The 16501-nt window shown below is 44.1% G+C and overlaps 1 protein-coding gene across 2 annotated transcripts in view; it reads left to right on the plus strand.

Annotated features, from left to right (window-relative positions):
- The window catches only part of mpp7a (MAGUK p55 scaffold protein 7a), a 142241-nt gene that overhangs the window by 12870 nt on the left and 112870 nt on the right, over positions 1-16501 (plus strand). Inside the window, exon 2 of one of the 2 annotated variants that reach the window (XM_084566174.1) lies at positions 12794-12981. The exons of the other annotated variant lie outside the window; for it this stretch is intronic. The gene's annotated coding sequence lies outside the window, so the exon portion shown is untranslated. The remainder of the gene's footprint in view (positions 1-12793; positions 12982-16501) is intronic. 2 annotated transcript variants of the gene reach the window in all.

The raw sequence follows: 16501 nt of genomic DNA on the forward strand, positions 1-16501 counted from the left end.
CATGGATTCGAACCAGTGACCTTCTCGCTGTGAGGCATCAGTGCTAACCGCCTCTCCACTGTGCCGCCCAATATAATTGTTTTAAAACTTAAATATCTCTAAATGAATTAATATTGAATCTAATTGGGACCTTGTGAATCAGAATCAAATCGATTCAGGAACGTTTAGGCAGAAGTTTATCACGGCAGCCCAGCGTTGGCAGCCTTGGCGCGTTATAACTGGCGAGACATTCATGGGTTTAACATAATTTGCATTATCTTGCAATGACATTTGCATTCATGCACAGGTACACGCATTCATTGTCGTTATAAGATGAAACCTCTTTAAGTTTATGAAAATTATGTAATGTGCAAGAATAGCAGTCGTTTCTGAAACTGACTTTCCATTTGGAGTCTACTTGGATTGTTTTTTCTTAGACAGACATTATAAAAGTCTCAAAACTACTTCTGATTCTCAGGCTTTCTTGACATCGTCGCCTCAGCGCTTTAACAGAGTTGCTGACTTTTAGAGTGAGCAGCAAAGAGTCTGCAAACACTAAGCAGCGTCTAAGCAACGGCGACAGGAACGTTTGCGTCTCAGAGTGCACTGTGCACACCTGAGTCTATTTGCTTGTTTGTTAAAGGTCGTTCATGAGTTTGCTTGCTCTCGTCAGTCACATGTGTGGCGGTAGTTTATGCAAGGCCCTTGTATCCGGGACTTCTTCAATTTCTCCTTCGAGAACCTATAAAAGCTGTGAACTGCAAGACACGACATGCAGGTGATGGTTTTTTTTTTTTTCACAATGAAACATTTAACTTTCACTTTTTATTCGCACCCAAGGTGAAGCCTAGTAAGGCTCGGAAAATGCTTTAGTGCATATGCGTGGGTTGGACAGCTGTGCGTGTGTGTATGTAGGTGAAATGAATGCGTCGTTGCGTAATGAGGTACTGGAGCAGCTCGGCGTCGCCACGATTCACAGAAACAAGGATTATCGCCGGTAACACTAGCTTTCCCAGCCACAGCAGCGTTTCTTTGTGCTTCAACTCTCACTGCAACGTTCATCACTCTGGCATGACGCCTCATCTCTGCATTACTTCACGCAAAGCAAACGTGGCAGCCAGGTACTCCTCTGATAAGTCACTAAGAGTTATCTTTGGGGGTTTCAGCCAAAGGATGAGGTTATTTCCAAGAAAACGGCGTCTAGAAACATTTAGGACGTGTCAGCGAGGGATAGCTACTCCCTGTTTGCGTCGGAGGGCTGGGAATTGTGGTTTGGAAACGTGAGGTTGAAGTGGCTTGAATGCATAGTATAGAAAAGATGTCAGTTCCTGTCTGAAACTGTTTTCAGAGTTGGCGAATCAGGTGGTTTACCCCCGGTTTGTGCAGCCGCTCTTCGTCTCGTCAGGCCTCAACGTGGTTTTGATCGAAGGGGTTCTGCACCGGTTGAGAAAACCATCGATACAGAAGGAGGTTTTAGTTTCATCTGTGAACAGAATGAACTTTGGTATTCTATATTAAAACCAAACAAGCGACTGAGAGTAGACTCGAGGCGCGCTGCAGGTGGAAAAAAACGTCACACTTCAGCCATTTCTCATTATTTCGGCGAAGCCTTCCCCCTCCTGTTGTTTTTACCTTTTTTAGATTTTTAATTTTAAATTTCAGACTAAGAAACCTGTCTCAGAACAGCTCAGATTTCCATGACAAAGCAGCAGGGAGAGACGAGAGGCCGGCAGCGGTAGAAACCGATACCTTTTTTTTGCTCGAGTGGAGGAGGAAGCTCTGGCCGTACGTCACTATACGCAAGTGTGGAATGTGGAGGAGAGTGGAGTGATGAAGACGGGGGACAATTAATAGAGAGGTGTGTGTTGCGTTGTCCTCCTTTGTCTGCGCGATTATCGGGGGTTTGTGCTGACAGGTGCTTCTTGGCCGCTTAGAGAAAGGCTGACGTAGATCAAAACGTCCCTGAAAGAACCTCCTGCCACTTCACTTCAATTACACTCTGAATTGTTTGTGTCAAGTAGAATTACACACATTAGTGACACACTCAGAGTCCCGTCATAACCTCCCCCCTTTTCAGCATATTGTTCTGTATCTGAGTCACTTTGAAGACTTGTGGTATTTTAAATAAGGTGGGCCTGGGGCACCGCTTCTGCAAAACTCAATCGCGGCATTGTTCTTCGGTCCCCCTCCTAGCAACCGGAGCATATGCAAAATGATTCGGGCTACCAGGAAGCGGGGTGACACACACCCTTGTTTTCGGGCCGTCGGTACGCAGTGGGAGTGGAGGAATGTGTTAATTGGGAGGCCTTTTCTCTGGCTCCCGGTGGATCATCTCGATCCACTTTTCCCGCTATCCTTCCTAAGGTGAAATAAACCCCCAACACTTTCACAGAAGCGGAAACCGTAACCTCAGCTTAATCTCTTGAAATACCACCGTTTGTCTCGCTCCACGATCTTCACCCCGCGTTGGAGCGTGGCTGCTAATTGCATGTGAGGACTCGCCCGGTGTTTGGTTTTGTTCTCATTCTTTGGAGCGTTGAGGCACCAGCAGCAGGTAGTTCAGAGCAAACTCTGGTATATGAGGAAGTACTGTATATATGATGAATAACATGTCATGCGTTGCAGAATTTTGAAAGGTTGAGTGTTAAAAGCCGTTTAAAAGGAGGTTTGCGAGCTTGCATCATGTTCAAAAGTTTGAGTTTTTCCACTTCACAATGTTTCTCCAACTAGTTCCACATTTGCCGCTCTTCTCTCGGTGTGTTAGTTTGTTTTTCGGGTTTCTAACCGTGTAAATAGTGATCTGAAAACATCTGAAACAGTTCTGAAACCTTCAAGCTTGAGTTTTGAGGCTTTGACCGATGTGGTACGGCTGACTTTACACGCAGTTTAAGCCTTTCAAGTGATTGTTGACAATGTTCTCTGGCAGCTAGAGCATATACTAGTCAAAAGTTTCTAGCATGTACCTTACTTTTTTTAGGCTAACGAGTGTAGATTGATAAGAAAATTTTACTCATCCATAACACAACGAAGTGTGCAAACAGGAAACACTCTGAGACAAAAACAAGACACTACTACTGTATGTGTAAGTGTTTATGTGGGAGTAGAGTTGTTAGACAGCGCTTTCAAAAATGACTCGCAGGACTGCAGCTGCGTGGACAAATCTGAGAAACGTGGGCGTTGTAAAGCTTCTGAACTCAAGTTTAAAGGTTTTAGAGCTAAATCTAAACCTGTGAGCACCGTTTGCTATATTGTAAACGTGGAAAACAAACATTGTGAAAAGAGGAACACCTTTTTTTAGCCTTACGTGACATTACACAAACTTGCAAACCTCTTTTTAATCATTTTAAACACTAAGTTTTAACCTTTTTAAAGCTTTTTTTACCTCCAGTCTTTAACCACGACATGGTGTTACAGGTGTTGATAACCATGTCTAATGTGCATCAGCTGACATCAGACAGTCGCTGTAACCCGCAATTACAGCTTCAACATATCTGTGCCCATTAAAACCTGCTGCTCACGACCCTGTGCTTTTACTGTACGACACATAATTGTCTCCATTATGAAATGGACCTGCACAGACACATCTGTAAATGTTATGCAACATCAGCTGCTCACGCCTCTGCCCGATCTTGATATCTAGAATATGAAAGCAAATGAATCAAATTTGCCGTGGAGCAGATCGTGTTGTGATCCCGTCTTCCTGCTCGGACAAGCTCCGTCGGGGGGCACCCGCGGTTTCTCTTCAGAGACTCCGAAGCTCCTGTGACTCTAAACTCAGACCGGCGTCTCACAGCAGAGCATCTACGCCTCTAACTGGAGATAATTTACCCAGGAGTCACTGCGCTCACTATCAGGACACAACTGGACATTATACAGAAGCTGTGCATGAGTTTGTGAGTATTGTGTGAATGTAATCACAGGGAGGATCGATGATGTCTGCTGCAGATCAGCGATTTACCCCCATACACTTACCTCCATGACCCCCCACAGCCTCCACACACACACACTCTATGAGGCTGAAGGTTGACCCGTGTGTGTGTGTGTGTGTGTGTAGGTAATTTAGGGCGTGCTGATCGCTGACACTCCATTATAGCTGCTGTCACTTTGCCAGGGCATGGCTAGGATGATACTACAATTCAAGAAGCCTGAGTGTGTGTGTGTGTGTGTGTGTGTGTGTGTGTGTGTGAACGGACACCGCCACCGCCCTGCAGTGGGACATGCTGCATTTGCAGTCTTCAAGGTTAAGCTGTCCGCCTGTGGAGGTACTGAAACTGAGTTGTAAAGATTAATTCTATGGATCCGTCCCGTCTGCTCGCAGCGCGCATGTGTCCGTGTCTAAATATGTGGAGGACACTTGACACTATGATGCACTGAAAGGATTATTTAGGACAGTGTTTGACGTGTTATTAAAATGTCTAAAAGCCTGAACAAAGATGTCACAAACATCAATGATGCAGTATTTCTGTGTCCTCTGGCGGCCTGGCTGATTGGTAATTATGTTGTTAGTCACACATGAACACTCACTTGACAGACCTGACTCCTCCGTTGCCACCGTTGGACCCGTGTAGGATTACATGCAGAGAGGTAACAGCCAGCGAACGATAATAGCAGAGCTAACCCGAATTCTGTTTCCTCTTTTCCAGCGTTCTTTTATTATATATGTGATTGAGTATCTGCCTCGTCGTGTTGCTTGCAGCGCACGGCCTCTAAACGTTGCGTACACATTCGTCATCAAGGCTCAGCGTGGGGCTCAGCTGCTGGATGCTGCCGCAGAACCTTTTGTTTCTGTCTGCGCTTCCTGGTCAGGGTCAGGTCGGAGTCATCTTCAGGACTTCCTTCATTATTCTCAAGGGGATCATGTGTCCAATGTCCACGAGGAGAGAGGGGGGGGAGAGAGTGGACGAGGGAGGAGCAGGGAGCAGGGGACAGGGGACAGTGTGGTGCAGGAAGAGGAAGGAGAAGAAATGTGTTTTTTGACTTTGGAGATGGTTTATCTTTTCTTGTAGCTTTGGTCTTTAAGACAAAGATTGAAACTGAGTTTGATTGTCCCCCTGCAGTCCTTGTACTCTTTCATATGCACTCGTTATTTCCCTGTTGCCAAGAAACAGTGACATTGTGATGTTTGCAGGATTAATGGAGAACAATGTCTGTCTCTGAATACAGTGAGGGGAAAAAAATGTTGTATGAGAGGGACATCAAGTTGGGCTTGAATGATTTAATCAGTGTACATCTCTTATATTTGTGTACTTAACGCATTATAATACCACAAATAACTGATGTTCTTCGGATGTAAAGATTGCATTCAGATTACGTACAAACATCGGACTGGAACTAAACTCATGGTCTGATCTCGGCCTGCACCAAGGATCCAGAAAAGCTCTAATATTCACATGAATCTAATCTAATCTAATCTATGCTTCTAGAAACTTAACTCGCAGAGAGAGAGAGACTACTTGCACGACAAGCCGGCGAGCTGATGGGATCGCTGAGCAAACTGCTAACATGCCAGTCAGCTATCACCGTGCTCGTGCTGGTCGGCAACATAATCCCCTTGAGCGTCCTTTAATCTGTAGAGACGGAGAGGCCAATTAAATCCCACCTACACCAGAGGGGGAAAACAATCCATCACTGTCCACTGACTCTGTGTTGTCCTTGTCACGTCCACTTGTCTAGCAAACAACAGAACCATGTTTGAAGCACGATGTCACTGTTAAATCATTTATATCTGTATGTTCTAAGGTAATTTGTACCTTTTTGATACTATGCATATACTATTTTTAGCTAGTTAAAGGGAATTTGTTAGTGTTTCAGCCCTTGATTGTGTATTCTAGAGGTGCTTCTCTTTTCTTCTAGTGGGCGTCGTTTTCAGCAGGGATCCAATCTTTTAATATTCAGATATCGGCCGATCTGAGTCTCAATCTGATTTTAAATAAACAAAATGTCCTCCCCTGGAGATTCCTAAAGGCCTTTCTTATCTTCTCCTAGAAGATCACGTGTGCACCGTGCGACTGGATTCAGCCCAGTTGATATTTCTGTCAAAGTTCGTATAGTCAGAGAACGTCTAATAGGAAGAGAAGTGGCACTCTCTGGTTACTTCCGGTTTCTGGACTGGCTGCAGTAACACGTCTCTGTCCATGCGGGGGCGCTCGCAGGCGAGTGCAGAATGAATTGGAGCCTATGGGGTTTCACCCCCAGAATCCACTTTTCTCAGGATGTAATTTTTTATCAAGTAATTTGAAAGTTGCATTCAAAAGGTGGGGCTAAGATAATACACTCAGCATTTTTAAGTTCATTTATCTGTTCTAAAAATCCGTTCAAAAAATGTGATGACGTCACGTATTTTCATACTGCCAGAGGTGCTGCTTTACGGCAATTTCACCCGTGTACTTTTTACAACACATATATAACGATATGAAAATAAAAGTGCCCGCAGGAAAACATAAATACAGCACACAAAAATTAACTTCGACAGAAAGTCCTCCTTAAGAAAATGTTTCTGATTCTGCTTTAGCTTCAGGGGCCATCAAACGAGGTCTCTGGTCGTAATCAGTCGCAAGTCCGTCACTAACCAATCAGCATTCATTAGCAGAATGCTAGCGTGTTCCGGCCAACAACGGCCCAACCTGTAAGAAATTGAAAAGACATAAGTACTCATTCATTCGACTTTTGGACTATAATCTATATTGAACTTGCGGAATCAACAATAAAATCTACGTTGATTGAACGACAAGCAGGAGAAATAGATACATTTAGCCGTCTAGCTCCATAGAGTCCCATTCAGTCTGCACTCGCCCGCGAGCGCCTCCAGTGGAATTCTAATGTAACTGCAATCAAGATCGATACAATGGGGCTAATAGGAAGTGCCATGGCTCTCCGTAGACGGGCTCTGGTATAGTGTGGAGAGGGCAGCGCGTACCTTTGCTCCATCAAACCTGTGTTTTGTAGCACAGTAATGGGCTGGTCTAGCTCTGTAACCCTCTCTGGGATATTTTTCTCCTTGACGCTGTCTCCAGGACACTTTTCTCGTCTTTAATTGTCGTTTTATTAGATGATGATCTCCTACTACCATCTCAACAAACATCCTCATTGCATAAATTACAAATGTTAGACATATTCCACCTCTGATCGTGTGAATATTTACAAGTTGTGTTACTATAATTGAAGGTTTATTGTGCCCCTCGTTGTCGGCCTACCTCAAGTTCACAGACGACAAAGCAACGCATTCATCTTGGCTTTTTAAACAACTCCATATTAAAATACTAGTTCAGTTTACGTCTCATCCAAACAGTGTGTCTTCGTCCAGCATGAGAAATGTTTCCCGCCGAGTGGCTGGAGTACTTCAAGAGTGTTGGTGAACCCTCCCCTCAAAAACCTTCCCCTCTCGTAACCGCTCCTCGAGCAGGCCTTGACCGTCGTCGGGGCGCTGCGTGGGAGGGCGAAAGCGGTGATTGAGGACGAGGCGGCGTGGAGGATGCTCAGCGGTTTGGAATTTTTTTCCCCGCCGGAGCGAGGAGCGGAGCGCGGAGCGGAGCAGAGCCGTCACTCGGCTGATTTACACCTGTGTTTGTGTCCGCTGCCACGCATGTGGGGGCTGCTCATTGAAAGAAGTGGCGCCAGTGGGTGGCACGGCGGCTCCTGTATAGACAAAAGTCTGAGAGAATCGAGGTTTTTGATTACTGGATCATGAATGTGGTATAAAAAACGTCTGTTCGTCCCGTTTTGAGGAGACTGTGAATTGTTGTTTGTGAGGAATGTGGCTGCGTAATGACATCCTACCTCCTTCTGCTTTTTTTACTTATTTCCCCTGAATTGTTTTGTTTACTTGCAGTAAAACAATGCTCTGTTACTAGGGATGTCCTGATGATCACCTACTACTACCACCTCACCAAACATCCATGTTGCATAATTTCCAAATTTCATTTTCCAGATTAAAGTTCTTCGACTCAGCAGACGTGTTTAGTCATGTGGTTTTGGTTGTAACAGGAGAAGAAGAAGAAGTCGTGTTCTGCTTCTGAAGCTCGATGACCGATGTGATCGTTTTAGAAACGACTGGATCGGCCCCCGATGCCGATTCTGAAACTTCCCCGTCCGAATAAAATCTCTGTAATCAAGCGCTTGGACGCAGGATCACTGCGGCGCGTCCCTTTATCTCTCTGGAGTCCCCGTTTGTGGCCATAATAATGCCACACCACCAGCTGCTGGGCGGCATCTCGTAATTGTTTGTTTTCAATCATAAGCAGCTTAACGGGAGGATTATCGGTCACTACACTAACGTTTTTTTATGTGTCACAGTGGAAGGAATGACTCGAGCTTGACTTTCTCATCCTGAACATGACGTCTCAGCTAAAACCTTTGTGTAAAAACACTGAGAGATTTACGTCATGGTGGTATCTCACTTACAGCGCGGAAGAGCAGAGCATGTGTCTTAATATTACTAATGGGAGATGTTTTTGCAGCAGGGCAGAGTATACCAGAACATTGTACAATCAAACCTGATTCAATAAAGTGGAGTCACTGAAACAGCCAAATGGAAACTGATCCCATTACACTTTCATACCATGCCTTGAGCAGGTCGGGATATTTCTGCCTCATGGGACGGGAGAACTGTTCAGTTAAAACGCGGCGTTCCCAAAAAGCCGTCTCTCTGGGGATTAATGAAATATAAAATCTCTATTTTTAGAGTGGCCTTTTCGTGGCTGGGTTGCACTTTTGTAATCTAGTAGAAGTTGCAGATTTGTACCTGCCCTCAGAGTCGCTAACCGACGCATGAACCTGTTTGTTAAATATCTGACTCTGCTTTACTCGTGCTACACATCTGTAAACGCCACCTTTTTTATACTTTAGAGAAATTCCTGCTGCAAATAGAACCGTGTCTGTACACCTCATGTGTTGGCAAAGACTGAGGACTGAAGCTCACATGCTTACAGGATGCTCGTGCTACATCTGCAGACATGATGTGTTAGTCTGTCACTACAGTAATGATTGCAATATCTGGACTACTATTGGATGGCTTGGCATGAAGGTTTGGATCAGTGCATCATTCAAGGTGCACATCTGAGGTCCAAACATGAATTTGTCAAAAATAAATAAAAATGACTGCTGCAAACTCCTGATTAGAGTTTCTTCATCTTTAGTTTAAACTGAAAACACGTGAGAATGTATAAATACATTCGTGTGTCAAGTCGAGAAGTTTATCCCAAACTCTTGTTGACGGCACGAGGGATTATTTTAGAGTGAGTGATGAGTGAAGGCTGAGAGCTAACAGGGTCAGAATGGGACAGACTGCTTTAGAGTGTGGTTATGATGACAGCGTATGGATGGAAGGATGGGGGGATGGGGGCTTCACTTCTTTTTTTTATTATTTTTTGTAAATCCATCCTTCTTCCATCTTTCGTTCTTTACCATCTTTCTTTTTACAGTGTTCTGTCTTTCTCTTCCCCATCTTTCTTTCTCTCGTCCCATGTTTTTTTCCTTCCATACTTCCTCTACCCATCTTTCTTTCTTTCCGTATTTCTATCTTTATCATCTTTCTTTTTCACAGCATTGTGAGGTACACACAGCATGCTTATGGACTTTGCTTCCATTTTTCTTAAATCTTAAATTCATTCTTTCATTTCCCCTTACTTTCTTTTTTTCTTTCTTTCTTTCTTTATAAATCTTTCTTTCCATTCCTTTATTTTCCCCAACTTTTCTGTCTCTTCTCTCCATGTGTTTTTCTTTCTTCCCGGTTCTTTCCCAATCTTGCTGTTCTTCTTTTCCTCTTTCTTTCTTTCTTTCTTTTATAAATCGTTCTTTGTTTCTTTCTTTGTTTCTTTCTTTTATAAATCTTTCTTTCCATTCCTTTATTTTCCCCAACTTTTCTGTCTCTTCTCCCCACGTGTTTTTCTTTCTTTCCCATTCTTTCCCAATCTTTCTGTTCGTCTTTTCCCCGTTCTTTCTTTCTTTCTTTCTTTCTTTTATAAATCGTTTGTTCTTTCTTTCCTTTATACATCCTTCTTTTTTCTTTTTTCATTCTGTTTCCCATTTCTTTCTTACTTTCTTTCTTTCTTTCTTTTATACAACTTCCTTCCCGTTCCTTCATTTTCCCCAGCTTTTCTGTCTTTCTTTGCCTTTCTTTCCCAATCTTTCTGTCCTTCTTTTCCCCCTTCTTACTTTCTTTTACAAAATCCTTATTTCTTTCTTTACCATCTTTCTAATTTACAGCATTGTTAGGTGCACATTTTGTAAATCAATATCAATTATTTCCCTTCTTCCTTTCCCCCTGTCTTTCCCTTCTTCCTTTACCCCATCTCTCTTTCGTTCTTTCCCATCATTCATTCTTTCTTTCCTCTTTCCCTCCATGGCTCCATCAATTATGCATCTGCTAATGGGTTCACTTCCACTCCCCGCGCAGCGCCTCCTGTAAACACACGGCATGCAGGCAGGTGTGCAGGCGTGTAGTAAGACTGCGTTACGTCACCTCGTTCCCATCTGTGTTATCTCATCGGTCCGTCCGTCCGAAGCAGTCGTCTCTTGTCTGGTCTGGTCCTCTAGTAGCGGCAGTGCTCTCCAGGTGGAGTAATTCTCTCCAGTCATATCTGGAGAGGATGTAGGTTACCCAGCAACAGTGGCATTTAGAAGGACTTCCAGATTAGTGAGGCTTATGGCTACCTGCTGTTCTCTCTCTGTCCCGGTGTGCCTCTCATTGTAGGTGCATTTCTAAAATCTGTCGTCATCTAATTAATGTCTTTGGAAGCTGAGAACATATATATGTATATTGTTTGTGTAGAAGATTACTGCTTTGGCCTCTCCCTCCCTATAAATAAATATAATTTAATTCAAGCACTCCGAGTCCTGCAGGGCTTAAGGAAAGCTCTCACATCACTGATATTTTTCATTAAGCAAAGTGTCCTCTGTTCTCACCGCCGCCATTACCACCATTATTAGTCCATCTTCTGTTCTCCTGTCCAGTTTAGAGAAGAGAATGATTAATTCTTCCATTTTATATCTAGGAGTCGATTTAATTGGTCTTTTAAAAAAAAATGTTGTGCAACCTTGTACGCCGAGAGACGGTGGAATGCGTCGGTGGCGACTGACGACTGTGACAGCGCGGCCTCCTCTCCCCGTTAATGGGTCAGAGAGAGAGACAAAGAGCTGCTGTGTCTGCATGGGAACCAGAGGGGAGAGATGGGAGGAAGGGAGGAAGGGAGGAGGACAAAGAGGTGGAAGAGGTGTTAAGGACAGGGATTGGAAGTAGCCGCTCGCTTTAAAGTCGCTGTGTTTTTAAGATGTCGCTCCTCCCCGACTCTGGGAGCTCTGGGACCGGGAGCTGGCAGCGGGATCACATGGTGGTTTGTCTTGTTGTTGTTGTTGTTTAAATTCGGCAGCTGCCAAAATAAATGGAGAGCTAGCGGTGTGTGTCAGAGCGCCATTCATGCAACACCGGTTACACTTGAACTGTTATATAATAATAATATGTTTCTTAAAGTATTTCTACACCAGGATTTATTATTTTGAACAATCAGGCATAACATTACGACCACCTTCCTAATATTGTGCAGGTCTCCCTTGTGGTGACTCGTCAGAGAATGGATATGGGCCTTCTGAGGGTGTCCTGTTGTTAGTGGGGGGCCTTTGAGGGGAGGGGCCTCTGTGGATCATCCCACAGATACTTGATCAGTTTGGGATCTAGTGAATTTGGAGGCCAGGTCAACACCTTGTCCTAAACCATTTTTCTGGCTGCATCCTGCTGGGGATGGCTGCTGCCATCAAGGAGTGTCATTGCTATGGGGTGGGGGTGCCTGGTCTGGTCTAGGTGGGTGCTACATGTCTAAGTAACATCCACACCAATGAATGCCAGGTCCAGAAGTTTCCCAGCAGAACACTGAACTGTCACAAGATGGTTTAAATGTTATTTACTTCTCCTGTCAGTGGTTTTAATGTTGTGGCTGATCGGTGGATTTACGTGTATTTATATAACACCTGTGTGTCTTTAATTTCTAACGTGTTTTGTGCTGTGACGTGTCGAAATATTCGCCTGGAAAAATGTTGCCCTACAGGTGATATTGGTTTGTAAAGCAAAAAAATAAACAAAAACAGGAAGTCACGGCTGGATTGGAGACACAAGGAAGTAAAATCAAAGTCACATCAGAGCACAACACACTCTTTATAACTTTAACAGCAACAAAACAAGACAATGTGCAGATACGTGAACATAATGACAACAACAGTACTACAGAATACTTTTATCGCCTTTCTTAATACATGTTATTTTCTCTGCCTGTGAGCTGCCTCTACTACATTAGACACAACAGGCTCCTCAGTGTCTCCTCCTTGGCTTCAGTAGTACTGAGGCTTTGGCAGACAGCATCCGTCTTTACTGACACCCTGAGGCGCGCTGAGGTCACGATGAGGACAGAGACACAAACAATGCAGACCTGGACTCTTTCTACTGTTCCCCAAAATACTTTTCTTTTCTTCCTCCTGATATTTTAGTGGGCGGGTTGCTCCATCTAGTGGCTGTTTAGTGTCATTACAGTTTTTAAAATGCTGTACAGTACTGTAAGCAGAAGCAATAACTTGATGTCTAGTTTTAGTGGTGTCTATGCCTCTAATAAAATAAGTAATCTGTTATTAGTTAAATTTATTTTATTGCTTATAATCTTTCATATATATGTGTTTGGAATTATTTTGCTATAGGATTGTGCCATGGTCAGCATGTGTGATCAGAAATGGCTTCTAAACGCGTTGTACTAAAAAAAATACGCTCGATTTTGAAGGAAAGCACGTTCAAGATGGCGTCACACTGGTTGACACCCTTCCTTTGTGTTTACAGTTGAGTTGTAGCGTGAAGGGAGAAGAGGGTGGAGCGGCCGGGGCCTTTTGGGCAGAAACTGAAACTCGAGTTTCAGGTCTGTTCAGGTGAGCTGGGACGCCTGGTGGGCGGGTGCTTGCTTCCCTGTGCGGGAGGATTCAGCTCGTGCGCCCGTTTGTGAAGCCGTTTTCAGGAGTAAAGCTGATCTGGTAAGTCCCCGCAGAGCGTTCATGTGTGTTTTTCTTCTCGCTTTGTTAATGATCTGCTCGTTGAGCGCGTTGATCATTTGTTAGATCGACTTTTATCGCTTCAATCTGGTTTGAGCTTTAACAGACTGAGTTCCTTATTGTCTGTGTGCTGCTGTCTCTGAGGTCACGAGATTATTGTGTGTTATTTCCTTTACTGACCACCTTCCTAATACTGTGTAGGTCTCCCTTGTGCCTTGGGTCTCATCAGAGAATGGACATGGGTGTCCTGAAGGTGTCCTGTGGTGTGTAGGGGGGCTTTGAGGGGAGGGTCCTCTGTGGATCATCCCACAGATACTTGATCAGTTTGGGATCTAGTGAATTTGGAGGCCAGGTCAACACCTTGCGCTGTTCTTCTAGTTGTTCCTAAAGCGTTTTTTATGGCTGCATCCTGCTGGGGGTGCCTGCTGCCATCAAGGAGTGTCATTGCTATGGGGTGGGGGTGTCTGGTCTGGTCTGGTCTAGGTGGGTGCTACATGTCTAAGTAACATCCACACCAATGAATGCCAGGTCCAGAAGTTTCCCAGCAGAACACTGAATTGTCGCAAGATGGTTATTTACTTCTCCTGTCAGTGGTTTTAATGTTGTGGCAGATTTAGGTAGTGTCTTGGCATTTTCTATAATGATTAGCACAGTGCAACTTAAGTTTATCCAGAATCATTTTCTTATACTTGGGTTCATTTCATGTAGAAATCACAGCACACGCCTCCTCCACCACACGTTCATCGTAGTATTCTTCAAGGAGCACGTGTTTCACTAGAGACGTATATTCACTCTGATTGTCTTCGAGAGCCCTGAGTCATACTCTTCCGTATTTCTGAACCCCGAGTTTCTTTCCATTTCTCTTGTAAACGAGATGAATCTCTCTTTAAAGCGGTGAACTCCAGCCAGTCGTGTGCTGAGGCGGCTGAAAGGGGGGGGGAATGACTTCAGACGTTTGAGGTCCTCTGGAAGGACAGGTTGACCTAAACACAGATTTATATCTTTCTCTTTCTGTGTGTGTGTCTGTGTGTGTGTGTGTACGTACACATGAGCAGATGTATTTTTATGTGGAAAGCCTGGCCGAGCGCTGATTCTGTCTGAGCTGTCAAAAAAAACAAAAAAAAAAATCCCACTCGAGACCCGGGAGAAGAGGGCTCGCTTTCCCCCGCTCCTCTGTTAACCTCTCACATCGGATGAAGCAGATCCGTGTTGACGTGAACTTTTCTCCGTCACGGGTTGACGACGTTCACTGTTATTCCGCATCCTCGCCTCCTCGTGAAATCTCTTTCCACGTGCATTTTTTAAGTCGCACACTTGTTCCTTGTTGCTGCTCCTGCACGAGGAGCGTCGGCGGTGCCAGGGCCTTAATTTTGAGCCTCGTAAAGCTAACGACCATTAATGAGAAGACTCCAGAAAACGCGCCCCCCCCGTCCCGCCGCGCCTCACGCTTAATGCGAGTCGACGTGGTGACGTTTTGGCAGGAGAAAGACATTATTCAACAATGTGTTTTTCCACAGAAGAAGAAGAAGAAGAAACAGGAAAAAAAAAAATAAAAAATGCGCTGGCATCAGGAGGATTTTTGAATTTCTCGAACTGGTGTTTCCATTTCAAAACGTCCCGTGGATGAACATTCCCGTACGACCACGCTTTTAACACACTGCAATTATGCACAGCCCATTGAAACGCAGCCCCGCCGTGTGCCCCCGTGTGTGTGTGTGTGTGTGTAAATGAACGTTCGCCTTTACCACAGTTGGATACGCTGCAATTATACTCTTACGATCGTGTCATGTATGCTTGTGTGCATGCGGCTGAAACTCTATCTGCTCCTTTCTGTCTGACTTCGCACTCTGCGGTCGCTCCAAGCCAATATGATGTAGAGGAGCTGAAATACAAATTGATTTTACATCCAATCTGTCTTCACAGCTGCCCCATACCAACACCCGGCGCTTGGAGCTCGCCAGCGGGGCCTCGAAGCAAAACAAACATAGATTCCCCCCTTGGAAGGAAAAACTTTATTATTCCTTTTTTTTTTTTTTAAATCCGCAAAGTAGTACATCTCTAATCTTCTGTCTCTTCAGCTGTCCCGGAGACCGCTTTTTTTTTATTTCTCAAATGTGTGGAAATCTCCTCTAAGGACTGGACGACTTTGTGGCCACCTTTCATGGAAACACGCGTTCAAAAATAAAAAAAAAACAGAGCCCCCTTCAACATGCAGCTGTTAATTACACACTGTGAATTTAATAACTCGGCGAGCTTGCGGCCTTGGGACGCAGCGACGGTCCGGGATTATGAAGTGGTAGGCGCTGGAATATGATGACAGGACTCTTGAGAGGGGATTTAGCTGGAGGTGGAGGCGGCGCGCTGCTGGTTATTTATTTATTCTTTCATTTCCTTTTTTTTTTGCGCGCGTTTCTAATTTGATTGGCGAGAGGCTTTTGGAAGAGGAGGGAAAGACGTGGAGCGAAAGGATCCAGAAATACGGAGCAAAGGAAACAGGCATTTCGATCAGATTTAGAGTTGTGGGTGTTTAGATTTAGATTTTTAGCTCTGACTCAAAAGTTCTGGTAGCTTTGAGGATCAGAAATAGTTGAAAAGCTGGATGTTTTTGTAAGAAAAGGAGAAATATTTTTTAGTTTTATGCAGCTTCTGGCGTTTTATATTTAGGAAAACCATATTTTATTCTACGTTATGGTAGTTGTGCAACCGGCATTGGATGATTTTATAAAAATTGCTGTCTATAAATAATAAATCCTGATTAACACAATAAATTTGCAACTTTTATCATAAAACTTGTGCAGCTTCTGATATTTTATATTTAGGAGCGCCGTCGCTTGTTGTCTTTTGTCAAAAAAAATTCGCTATATTCTTTAAATTATTGCGGTACCGTCCTGGTAATCAGGTATTTTACTGTTTTAAATGTTCGTAGGTTGAGGGGACTTACAGTCATGGACAATACCCTGCATTAATCATGTGAATAAAATAGAGAGCGCGGGCATTTCAGTCATATTTAGGTTTAGATTTTTGAATTTTGACTGAATCTGTGAATAAGAAATCCTGATTAATATTCAACAAATAGTTAATTTATCATAGTTTTTGTGCAGCTTCTTGCATTTTATATTTAGGAGCACCATCTTTTGTTGAACAGGTGCTATTTTCTTTGTGGTAATCTAGTATTGTACTCTTCTAACCCAAGTGTTCATTGGTTGACTTCATGGGTTGGTATTCTGGGTTCAAACGGGTGAAAAGTAGCTTCTTCGTCAAGATCAGAGAGGTCAACGAAGGCCGAAGCAGCAGCCCAGTGGGCGGCAAACGTCCCCGACGTCCTCTGTTTAGCAGATCTAGGTGTCCTCACGCACGCCTGCCGGATAGATTTTCCGCGGTATCGCCGAGGACCGGTGTCGATAAAATCATCAGGTAGAAGCTGATCAGCAGACGCCGAAGCTGGCGGATAGATTTGGAGCGAACTGCTCCGCGGAGCTGTAACCGGAGCAGGTGTGACAGG

This window comes from Chelon labrosus (genome assembly GCF_963514085.1).
Source record: "Chelon labrosus genome assembly, chromosome: 18".
Classification (NCBI taxonomy): domain Eukaryota; kingdom Metazoa; phylum Chordata; class Actinopteri; order Mugiliformes; family Mugilidae; genus Chelon; species Chelon labrosus.